Genomic DNA, 13138 nt, shown 5'->3' with positions numbered 1-13138 from the left:
AAGTTAAATCCACAAACGTAAGACTGCAAGGTGAAATAACTATTGACGTTCTAAGAAAAAAACGAACTGATGTGATAAAAAAAACCTAATGACTATGACTAATAATAAACACATAAATCTCATATTGGGTATAAACTTCTCCAAGTCATAGATGCAATTTGTATAATTATATGTTTGAGTACTATTAGGTTGACATTACATTGCTTTTTAATCGCGAAGATTATTGTTTTGTACTGCGGAAAAGAAATTGTATGAATGTTCAATCAACCAACAAAGAGATAATGAACTGACTTGTATGGGTTGTAGTTTTTCGTTGACTGAATCAAGTGGCGATTACTTAAAAAAATGAGTACAAACATTGTTTTGAGTATGAGGCAGTGCCAAGTTTTACTTGTGTATTTTTTTTATTGTGTATTAAATAGGAGTAGCTCTCCTGAGGAAAGAAAATCATTTTAGTTGTACTTAAAGATTCCCCCCCTTTTCCTGGTAGTGCATTCTCTGTTTGTTTATTTTAGTCCACGAGTCCCCCCTATACACGTAAAAGCTGCCACTAGTATAGGCTGTTATGTACTTTTGCATTTTTTTTTGCTAAAGAAGGAATTTTTGTGTTATTTGGATAGAGTTTACCTTCCTAAGCCAGAAATCCATTGGTAACATTTTTTTCCATCTACCATGTGGCGGCCATCTTGGATTTCAAAATGGCCGCCATTTCGAACCTAATGTGTATCATAACTTCGGACCTGATTGTCATATGAAGTCCATTTTGGTGGCAAACCCTATGTTTTTAATACCAAGGAACCCACATAAATCATTGTTGATGGGATACTCCAAATGGATGGCAGCCATCTTGGATATTTCAAAATGGCCGCCATTTAGTACCTAATTTGTATCATAACTTCAGACCTGATTGTCATATGAAGTCCATTTTGGTGGCAAACCCCATGTTTTTGATGCAAAGGAACCCAAGTAAATCATTGTTGATGAGGTACTCCAACCTCGTCCCCAGTGCTTACTTTATTTCCAACCGCGTTTCCAATAGTAAACCCTGGATAGGAAACTTTCTTCCTGTATCCTGATTGGATACCGCAATTGGCTAGTAATGGATTTTTATCGTGTACTTGTTGCTATATATTCACAACGTGCAGTACGTGTTTTCGCGATCATTCGTCCACGCCTTCTCGAAAATACTAATTTCCTTTCCAATTTGCTCATATTAATATGAAATATGATCCTGCATGTTGTCTTGATAAGATTGTAACAGTTTGATTTCAAAAATTTGTGTTTTCGTAACTCATGCCGTGCTTGCGCAGCTACGAATTGACTCTGTTTTTACCCCAGACACCGCATACAAAAACAAACGCTATAAATGTGTAACGCATATCCAGGCACCAGACTGTTCCTCATTTGCATACGTGTGCAAAAATCTTGCACATGCAAATGATCCAATACCAGGGTGAGAGAGCAGGTAGTGGTGGGCGCGTACTGCTCGACACCCTGGGGACGAGGTTGGAGGTACTCCCAATGGATGGCAGCCATCTTGGATATTTCAAAATGGCTGCCATTTAGTACCTAATTTGTATAATAACTTCGGACCTGATTGTCATATGAAGTCCATTTTGGTGGCAAACCCTATGTTTTTAATACCAAGGAACCCACGTAAATCATTGTTGATGGGATACTCCAAATGGATGGCAGCCATCTTGGATATTTCAAAATGGCCGCCATTTAGTACCTAATTTGTATCATAACTTCAGACCTAATTGTCATATGAAGTCCATTTTGGTGGCAAACCCCATGTTTTTGATGCAAAGGAACCCACGTAAATCATTGTTGATGGGGTACTCCCATGGATGGCAGCCATCTTGGATATTTCAAATTGGCCGCCATTTATTAGTACCTTATTTGTATCATAACTTCGGACCTGATTGTCATATGAAGTTAATTTTGGTGGCAAATCCCATGTTTTTGATACAAAGGAACCCAAGTAAATCAGTGTTGACAGGGTACTCCCAATGGAAGGCAACATCTTGGATATTTCAAAATAGCCGCCATCTAGGGTTTCATTCAAATAATAACGTTGCACCTGAATGTGGTACGAAGTCCATTTTGGTGGCAAACGTCATATTTTTGATACCTAGGAACCCGAGTAAATCATTGTTGACAGAGTACTCCCAATGGATGGCAGCCATCTTGGATATTGTGGTGGCACACCCCACAAATTTGATACCAAGGAATCTACACATTGTTACCCCAATGGAAGGCAGGTTTCTCTGGGAAGAATGTTTCAAACCACTTGGAACAATACTTGGAGTGTTATTACCACATTATGATCAACAGCACGATAATAATGACTGCTGGATATGATTGGACTGACTATAACCTGACTGTACAGATCAGAAGCAACCCATGCAGACTTGGTCTAAACCACTGTGTTCAACCGTTTTTCCCAGGCACCTGATAGCACTGAAATTGGTGTAAATCAGAGTTGTAAAGAGCCACTAATTTTTGTGACTCGAGTCGAGTCGAGTCGAGTCAAGTCATTTTAAAGAAGTGAGTTGAGTCCAGTCGAGTCATCAGTTTAAGAAATTTGAGTCGAGTCAGGTTGAGTCAAATATTTACCTTGAGTCAATTCGAGTTACGAATATTTGAAAACCACATAACAAAGACAAGAGGGAAAGTCATTAGTATCACTAACAGTTAACAAGAAGTGAAACTTTGATCTTATCAAGGCTATCTGGTTTGGCTTCAGGTCTTGATTTTATTTCGCTGATACGCTGACATCAAAATCAAATTGCAATATACAAAACTGTTTCTGATTATTTAAAAAGTCGGTATGTTTCTGTTTAATTTTTAAAAGGAGGGCATCAATTTAGCCGGCGTTTGAATCCAAGAACTTCATAAGAAACCGCCCAAAGCCAATGATGGAAACAAAAAATTGGAAAATGTGTTTAAAATTCGTCTACTCGGTGGATAGTATTTTGTGCGTTCCATAATGATGATATGATGTGTTATGGGAGTCTGTGACACGTGGCCGTTACAAGCGGCCGCTGTAACTGTATTCGCAAAGCGGCATGAACATAAATGTTGCACTTTTTGTACGTCATTGCAATTATTTTTCGCAAACTTTTGCTTATATTTTTGAGACTCAAGCCTAATTATCCTTCGCTTGAGTCGATTCGAGCCTTGTGATGAGGACTCGAGTCGAGTCGATTCATTTGCTTGCCGTGACTCGAGTCCAGTCATTCACCCTTAGGGACTTGAGTCGAGTCGAGTCACCAAAAGTTGTGACTCTGCTTTCATATCTAGCCTAGCCACGACAGGACCAGGGTTGTCTGGGCATGTGATGCAGTTGATGCAGAAAGCCACTTAGGAACAAAAAGAAACCCAGGCATACAAACAACCTGAAGTGGACTTACTAATTGCTAACTATAGACAGCATTCACACGGACTTGTAGTGGAGCGGCATAGCCCCAATAATACCAAGAATTTTGCAATCTGTGATACAATTATGAATTAAACTATGCATGCTGGTTTTTCATGCCTTGAATAACATTTTTTAAATATAAGAGGCATTTTATATTTGACTTCTGGTGACCTTTGAGAGTCAATAACCATGATAACCTTTAACAATTATTCTTCAAAGCTTCACTTTCCTATGTCCCAAATTTACGTCATACATGTAGGTCTTCATGCAATGCAATTAATGATCAGATTTGGGAACAACTCATGTCTGACCTTCAGTGACCTTTGAAAGTCCAATAACCTTCGTAAACCTTATTTATAGCCATTTGTAAGGTTTACTATTTAAACCCCAACTTTTTCACGATCTAAGTCAAATTTTTTTGCTATGAAAAGAAAATATTCATATACATGTAAGACAATTCATATTTAACCTCTGGTTACCTTTTGAGAGGTCATGACCTATCTTTAGATATTTATAAGATCATCTCGTATGAATGCCACCTTTTTATGACGTGAGGGCATCATATCTGACGTCTGATACCTTGGAGAGGTCAACGAACTTTGCATGTGTCGATATTTATCATATTTATTCCATAGTCATGTATTGAATTCAGACCCCATGCACAAACAATTTCGAGGTGACCTCTGAACTCAATTTTCTTTTCTTTTTTAATTAATGACAGACTCAACATGCCCCAATTGGAATGCAATGGAATATATATAAAAATGTCAAGCAGTATTCATTATTGTGTTCTTATTACACTCTGTTATATCCAGATGGACTTGAGTAACCACATTTTTAACCTTTTTACAGAGTGTGATGCTTGTCCAATGTACCTCTTATATTCTTAGAGCAGGGAAATGGAGATCAGAAGTCATGACAAAATTGTCTTTGGGTCTGAATCGTTACACACTATAGAAAATAATTGTTAAAAAACACTTCTTTTTCACTATTTAGACTTAGGTAATGAAAAGTGGCATTTGGAAGATTATATAAATAGCGACAATTAGGGTATACAAAGTTCATTGGGAAAAGATGTTGCATCTTGACATCAATTTGTTTCATAATATATCATTTCCAATTTTATTAAGAAAATACTTTAAAAACGTTCTTGACTCTCCATAGACTTTGTACACAACCGCTGAAGTGGCATGTGGATTCTACATTCTTCCCCTTCATTGACCCTTCACAAAGGTCACCAGGGGTCAGATATGAAATGCCTCCATTTCTCAAAAATTCTTGTCAAGGCATGAAGACGTGATATGCCAAGTTTAACCACAAAGTGCACAATTCTGTCACTATGCCTCTCTACTATAGCCAATAATTAACAATCCAGTCCAGGAATGGTCAACACTTGTCACCGTGCTATAGAGACCCTTTAAAAACTGAACTGCAAAATGGCGTTCATTCTGAAATATCCAAGATGGCTGCCATCCATCGGGGATACCTCATCAATAATGTATTTTTTAGATTCCTTGGTATCAAATTAATGGGGTTTGCCACCAAAATGGACTTCATACGAATATTCGAGGTGCAACGTAAGTTATTATTAAAATGAAATCCAAGATGGCAGTTATTTTTAAGTATCCAAGATGGCTGCCATCCATTGAGACTACCCCATCAAATTTGATTTACTTGGGTTCCTTGCTATCAAAAACATAGGGTTTGCCACGAATGGACTTCATATGACAATCAGGTCCGAAGATATGATACAAATTATGTCCGAAATGGCGGCCATTTTGAAATATCCAAGATGGCTGCCATCCATTGGGAGTACCCCGTCAACAATGATTTACTTGGATTCCTTGGTATCAAAAACATAGGGTTTGCCACAAAAATGGGCTTCATATGACAATTAGGTCCGAAGTTATGATACAAATTAGGTACTAAATGGCAGCCATTTTGAAATATCCAAGATGGCTGCCATCCATTTGGAGTATCCCATCAACAATGATTTAGGTGGGTTCCTTGGTATCAAAAACATGGGGTTTGCCACCAAAATGGACTTCATGTGACAGTCAGGTCCGAAGTTATGGTACAAATTAGGTCCAAAATGGACGCCATTATGAAATTCAAGATGGCCGCCACATGGTAGATGAAAAAAAATGTTACCAATGGATTTCTGGCTGAGGAAGGTAAACTCTATCCAAAAATGACAAAAATTCCTTCTTTAGCAAAAAAAATGCAAAGGTCAAAAATACGACATAATATACTATACTATACCTGGAGAGTGTTTTCCCTGCTTGGGTTTGTCTGCTAGTCCAGTCATTGGTGAGTTTCATTACTTTTCTTATTATTGTATAATCTAGTTATATATATTCGCCTTTATGATAGTCATGTTATCCAGTTCAGTATCATTTTAGCTCCTATTAAGATAGAGTTTTTTCCTATACATGAAACTGTTTTGTCTCCACTCTTTTCTCAGAAGTCGTTCGAACTAGACTTTTTGTTTAGAAACTTTGAAACTTTTGATTACTGTTAAGTTTTTATTCCAACTTGATTACTCTTTTGGCTCACTCATGGAGGAAGGATTGGAAGTGTTGTCTTCACTGAAAGTATTGAAGTTGTGCGATTCTAATAAGCTTTGTAATATAAGTTTGTCCAGTTTTAATTACTTGAGTCTATAGGATTACCTGCCTTTAAGTTTCATGTGTATGTTATCCACGGAGTTTAAGTTAATTTTTCTTGCATTGTGAGTTGATTTTTTATATTTTTTACAGGTTTTTATGACTTTCTCTTTTTGACTTCATGTACATTTAGACCTGTATCCATTCATTTAGCCTAGACCATGCCTTTAGTCCTTTGTAACCTCCTTCCTAGAAGTAATAGTTTATTGAGACAGGCCAGAGGATTTGCATACCATTATCAGGCCCATAGGACTGTGGAGTATCTTGGACCCCGTTCCCACTTGATCCACCAATTGGTGGATCTGATCCACCTTTTGCCAAGTTGCCGGATCAGATCCCCCAATTGGTGGATCAGATCCGGCAATTGTGTGTAGTGGGAACGCTAACCGTTATAAGGTGGATCAGGATCAGATCCACCTTTTCTGATCCACCTCTGGACCAGGATACAGATCCCCCAATTGGTGGATCAGATCCGGCAATTGCCGGATCACGATCAGATGGGAACGCAAAAGGTGGATCTGATCCGGCAATTTGACATGTTAACATCCGCCCGGTGCACGAGTGGCGCGAAAATGTTGCGGTCTCATGAACGAAGAAACACGTTTTCAGGCGTGTAGCTCATGTGAACATTTCCAGCGTATACAACATGCACAATAAACAACCGCTGAACTACGGGCTAGCACCGCGCATGCAAAAGCGCACGTGGTATCCTAAAACTACACTATAGGCCTTATTTTTGTTGCGTGTTCGTCCAATACTAAACCTTTTTCATTCCTGAAATTTTACTTATTTTTCCATCCATAAATGACTCTGAGTCCGCACTCACCAAAAGACTTCACTTTGGCACATAATCATGGAAAAGCTTACGAGTATGCGATGAGAATAGTGCCCGATAACGCGGTACGTACGGAGGTGACAAATCTGAAGTATTGATTATAGAAAATTGGAAAATGATGTCGTAGTACATCATGTGACCGTTTCTAACCAATGAGAAGCTTCAGAACCAGGGAATCCCTTATCGATGCATTGGTTTCTGCCGTGATGTCACACAATGAGCGGCTCTGTTGGATTTCACCTGTTAATTTATGCACGCACGGATCCTCTACGGATCCGTGATTTATGTTGGTGAATTCGCGTAATTTTTGTCTGTGAATTCTGATAGTGCTGTTTGAAAATTGACCCATCCTGGCCTAGCATGCAACCATGCAACAATGGCACTCCGCAGAGCGCGCGTAATTCCGAACTCAGTGACCTTTCGGACTTGACATTTCCGTACGAAAAGGTGGATCAAGCATAAGTGGGAACGCGACTTGCGGTTTCGTTGCGGTAAGATAACGATCACACCAAAATGCCGGATCTTGATCCACCTTTTTCCAAATCAAGTGGGAACGCGGTGTTGTAGTTCATGAGTAATCCCTTGTGCACACAGTGGCAAACTTGCATTTGGACCCATTTGTTGCTTAGAGTATGCTTTTGTACATGGACTGTAGTTTCATAGGAGTTTTGTTTTATAAGAACTGTTTTTAAATTGCCATTTGTTTCTTTCTTATTTTCTTATTACAGGTTTTTAGTTCATTTCTGTATCTTTAAGAGTCATTTTCCTCAAGTGCTGTGTGGGTTTACTTTTTTTCCCATTTTTTTCTTTTGGTTTTTATTCTTTTAACTTTTTTTTTTTTTGTAATCATCCAAAAATTTTATCCAATTGTTTATTTTTTATCCTTGGCAAATTCTTTTGAGTGTTTTTAATTCATTTGTTTGATCAAGATTGAGAATTTTTTATCTTGAAGTATTTCTGAAAAGTTGTTTTTGCTTAAGGATAGAAATTTGCTTAAGGATAGAATGCTTCCTTGATTTCTTTTTTTTTGTCCCAGCTTAATAACTAAATCGCGACTAATCATTTGAACCAGTATTTTTTCTTTAGTGAGCCATTTTTCTACGCTACAAGTACACCAATTTCTGAATATTCAAAACACTCTATAAAAAGGATGACCAATCACCAAACTATTGGATATTTGTCCAGATTTTATTTTAACATACACCCTGTGAAGTGTTGCAAGTGTTCTAAATAAGGGGGGGGGGCAGATTTCTGTTGATAATTTAAAGCTCGACTTTGATTCGTTGATATTGTTGATGTACCCTAACGTGGCGCGGCCCCTGACGTGGCGGACTTTCATTTTTCGCCTGTAGCGCCTAGCAAGAGCAAAAGGTTCAACTGAAATTTCACAGAAGGTGACATTTCATCAATTTCTTCACACTCCCGTTTATAATTACGAGTTTATCCACCTGTTACCATGGTTAAAAAGTTAGAAGCAAAATTTTATTCAGCGTGATTTCCCGATTTCAAAGTGCACATTGAACCCTTTGAAAATGTCCCCAAAATAAGAAAATGCAAACTTACGTGGGTTTGTAAGTAGAGATAATAATGGTTTATTAGAATTTATCAACTTTACAGAAATTTGAAAATGTTAATTTGGTATTTTTTATAGATTTATTCAAGTGCGCCATACACGTTAGGGATATACTCAGCCGTTTTTGTGCCCAATTAACGGATGCCACCGTTTTTGAACTTCGGACTAAATTTCATAAAACCGTAATTGTTCACAGAGGTTAAACAACAAGCATTAATTAGGTAAAAGTACCAGTATTTCACTGAATGAATTTGAAGTTTGTCAACAAAGAAGTTTGGCAATGTTACAGTTGGGGTAAACGTCAAAGTGCGCCACATTATAGGGACTACATGTATAGGTGGTGGTAAGCAAAAGGCAGCAGTTGAATAACGATGTCGATCTTGTCAAGGTATGTTATACCTTGCAAGCTCACTAAAGAATGAATCTATCACCGCTTGTTTGAGGCTTTATTAGCTTATTAACACTGGGAAATGTTTCAATGGTGGATTTTAGAGATTTGTGTTACAATATATTATTTTCCTGTTTGGATGAAAACAATGTATTTGGATTACATTGCATATATATGTATGACTTTAATGACAATAATATTGCGATTTGAAAATGAAATTGAATTGCACTCCCATAATGTTCCTTCTGCATTATATTGGCAGATTCAAACTTTTTGGGAGGATCACGGGTTGAGGGGTACAGATGATGGGTGTGTTTGTTGTGCATATTTCGTGACCAGGTTATGAGGGGGGCATTAATTGCAAATTCAATGAGATATTAAAAGCGAAATCGGGAAAGCTTATATAGAAGCGAAATCGGGACGTTGAAAATTATCTTTTACAATGCGGACAACAAAACCACGACGGCTACTCATAGGGAAACGAGATGGGAAAACCATAGATATTAAAAAAAAATCTAATTAACTGCTCAAGTTTATTTAAACATATGCCCTACCCATGTTGTTCAATATTGTGAGATTCTTGCGCCTTCTTGCAGATTTTGAGATGCTGGATGCGCAAGAGAGCACAATAATACAAATGTATTTGTTCTATCTGATAACGGCGTATGTCCTTGGCCTTAGGAGGGACAATGGAGAAAACGTGTTCCAGGTGTTGTCCTAAACTGCCGTGAATTTAAATTTAAGGACATTCAAAAAAGACATTCAAAATGATCATCATTCTGTTAGTTGATGGAGGCTAGGGGAATATGTAGGCTACTCTGTTTTATTCTGAAGCAAATAGCACTTAAACGACTAGATTCAATATATTTTTTTTTTAGCAATGCACACCAGCATTTTAAAACAGAAAGTAAATACGAAGAATAAAATGGTCCAAACTTCGAAATGAACATGCAGCTTGAGCTTGGTAACCTATTTTGAATTGTGTTGGGGAAATAAATACTACAGGTCAAAAATATTACTTTTACGGACCTAAAATATTACTTTTCCATACAAACATACGGAAATAAAGGTGCGCGCAATGCAACTTTTGACCCACGCGCTGAAAAATGGCGCCGCCCATGCGGAACGCGCGTCTGATATGCGCACTGCCGATCCAGATATAGAATAAAAAGACTAGATGGCCGCAAAAATAATTGATGTTGTCAACATTTGCCAACGACCCAAACAACTTCTAAAATTAGGTGTTTTCCGGTGTTTAGTGAGATTTGTTTGTGTTTTCCGGTATTTAGTGTGTTTTCCGGTGTTTTCCGGTATTTAGTGTGTTTTCTGGTATTTAGTGTGTTTTCAGGTGTTTTCCGGTGTTTAGTGTTTTTTGGTGTTTCCCGGTATTTAGCGTGTTTTCCGGTATAAAGTGTATTTTCTGGTAGTTTTCCGGTAATTTTCCGGTGTTTTCCGGTATTTTCCGGTAGTTTTCTGGTGTTTTCCGGTATCTTCCGGTGTATTCCGGTAAATAGTAACACCGCAAGTTTGACAACGGGAGAATTATGTTCACCAATACCTGTTCCCCAAACCTAACCCTAACTATTAAACCCTAGCCCTAACAGTAACACCCATTGCGGCAAATTCGCCCCTTCGTGAAAACGCTGACGAGTTGATATTAAAATTGGAATAAGCGAAATCACCTGGGGCGTTGCGTTTTGAATTTAGAACTATAAAATACTGACTCACTGGTAGTGTTGCGCATGCCTACGTGAGGATTATGAACGTTCAACCAATACAACGGTAAGAGGCACTGGATTTTTAGGAGTCCACATTTTATGTGACACTAGCCATGTCTTTATCATCCGTTTTAGACTGGCCACGTGACGAGCTCTCGACCAATCATGCCAATAGGAATGGCTAAACTGTCTGAGGTATTTATGAATACAAAATAAAACTAGAGGTTGTAGGAACAACCACACGGTGTTGGGCCATGGATTACCGCAAACTTTGCATGACGAAAACGGCCACTCAAGAAAGTTGCTAGTTTCACACACCATTTTGGACCTCTGTTGGGAGCCCCTGGGGAGCCCTTAAGTAAACAAAACTCCCCTCCCTGCTCCACAGTCCCAGCAAGATAATGACTTGTGATTAAATGAAATACCACCTGTTAGCCACACTGCTTTCTGGAACTATACTTTCTGGTGAATTGCGGTTTTATGCTAGCATAACAGTAACAGATCGTTCTCAGCCATTTATTCACGGATTTTCACATCCCAACATATAAAACAAGTTAACATTTTAAGTACGTCATTATGATAATACTTTTGTTGGCCGACAGATTAAATTTGGGCAACCGAATAGTATGCTTGAAATCTCTCAAAGGCAAAGTGACCTTCGCTCCTTTTAGGAAGCAATTATAAGATAAGTGCTTATAAATATCTTAATCCCCCTAGGGCAGGCTCCCCAAAATGGTGTGTCCCAACCCCAATTGCATATATGGGTGCAGACCAGTAAATCGGTCCGAAATTGCCTGCGCCGGCCAAATCACGATTTGCATGCCCTCAAAATCTTCGGTATTTGAGCATGCTGTGGGCCATGAACTTGAGAGTTTGTAGAAAATATGGGTGGAAGCCGTGCACAGGACTGGGAGCTTGCAGTTCTGTGTAATTTCGATGTAATTTGGACCCTAAAAGCGCTCTATTTTGCAATGGAGTGTAGGCATCGTTTTTCAAAATGGCGATAGGCTTCAGGACTATTTTCAGGGGTGATCATCTTCAGATGGAAATTTCTCCTAAAAGTCATCAGTTGACCCCCCGAAAATTGAAAAGAAAATGAAAGATGATGAAATAAGCTTTAATTTGATGTGTGTCTCGAACACCTTGGAGAGTTGTGGGCGCCCTACAGTAAGGTAGCCGCAAACGGAGGGCTTGTTTTCAGGCCAGAAATTGCAGTCAGAGATTTTTTTTCTCGCAATTTTTTGATGAAATATGAGTCATCCATCCTTCCTCGTGCCGTACAAGTGGTTTGAGGAAATTTGTCAAAACCTCGCTTCTTTATAGGGTGCAGACCAGTAAATCGGTCCGAAATTGCCTGCGCCGGCCAAATCACGATTTGCATGCCCTCAAAATCTTCGGTATTTGAGCATGCTGTGAGCCATGATCTAGAGAGTTTGTAGGAAATATGGGTGGAAGCCGTGCACAGGACTGGGAGCTTGCAGTTCTGTGTAATTTCGATGTAATTTGGACCCTAAAAGCGCTCTAGTTTGCAATAGAGTGTCGGGTTGGTCTTAGGAGGAGTGTTGGTCTTAGGAGGAGTGTTCACGTCATGCCACACACATCAACTCAAAATGCATGTTTAAATCCATGTTTGACTTTTTCAACATGCTGCCAGAGCGCGCTCTAACATTTTATAACATTTTAAGCGATGGGCTTCAGGACTATTTTCAGGGGTGATCATCTTCAGATGGAAATTTCTCCTAAAAGTCATCAGTTGACCCCCCGAAAATTGAAAAGAAAATGAAAGATGATGAAATAAGCTTTAATTTGATGTGTGTCTCGAACACCTTGGAGAGTTGTGAGTATTTTTCCCGATTTTTTGAAGTGGGAGCATTTACCATTGGGGTCTATGGAAGTTTATTTACTGGTCTGCTACCATATGGTTGGTCGGGTTGGTCTTAGGAGGAGTGTTCACGTCATGCCACACACATCAACTCAAAATATGCATGTTTAAATCCATGTTTGACTTTTTCAACATGCTGCCAGAGCGCGCTCTAACATTTTATGACGTCACCTGTAAAATATTTGTACAGTATTGCCTAAGCAGACACTCACATCGTTGAAAGAAAGTTCGCATCTTCTGCCAATTTCAAATAATAAGGCACTTCAGGTTTCGACCGGAAGGAAGGGTCATGTGATTTTGCACTTAATACCAAAAAGGAAGACCCTGCAATATTGTATTGATTGCCATAAATTGCCAAATATCGATTGCCATGTAGCAGTTGATTTTATATTGATTTTCAAAGATTAAATCTAGAAATCTTTGACTGCTTGTAATATGATACTTGATGACGTCATTGTGACATTATTACCAGAAAGTTTAAAGGGAATATACATCATTTGCTTTTGCTGTAATTTTCAGAAATGGATGGAATTGGGGGGTTGGAAATATATAGCAAATATAGTTACACTGACTTTTTTGAGGTTTTGGGTTCGAAAATGCTATAAAAACCAAGAAAAACAATCATTTTCCTGTAGTCTGGTTCCCTGACTCC

The sequence above is a fragment of the Patiria miniata genome, unplaced genomic scaffold, assembly GCF_015706575.1.
Source record: "Patiria miniata isolate m_02_andy unplaced genomic scaffold, ASM1570657v1 HiC_scaffold_1, whole genome shotgun sequence".
NCBI classification, from domain to species: Eukaryota; Metazoa; Echinodermata; class Asteroidea; order Valvatida; family Asterinidae; genus Patiria; species Patiria miniata.
This window is presented reverse-complemented; position numbering follows the sequence as displayed.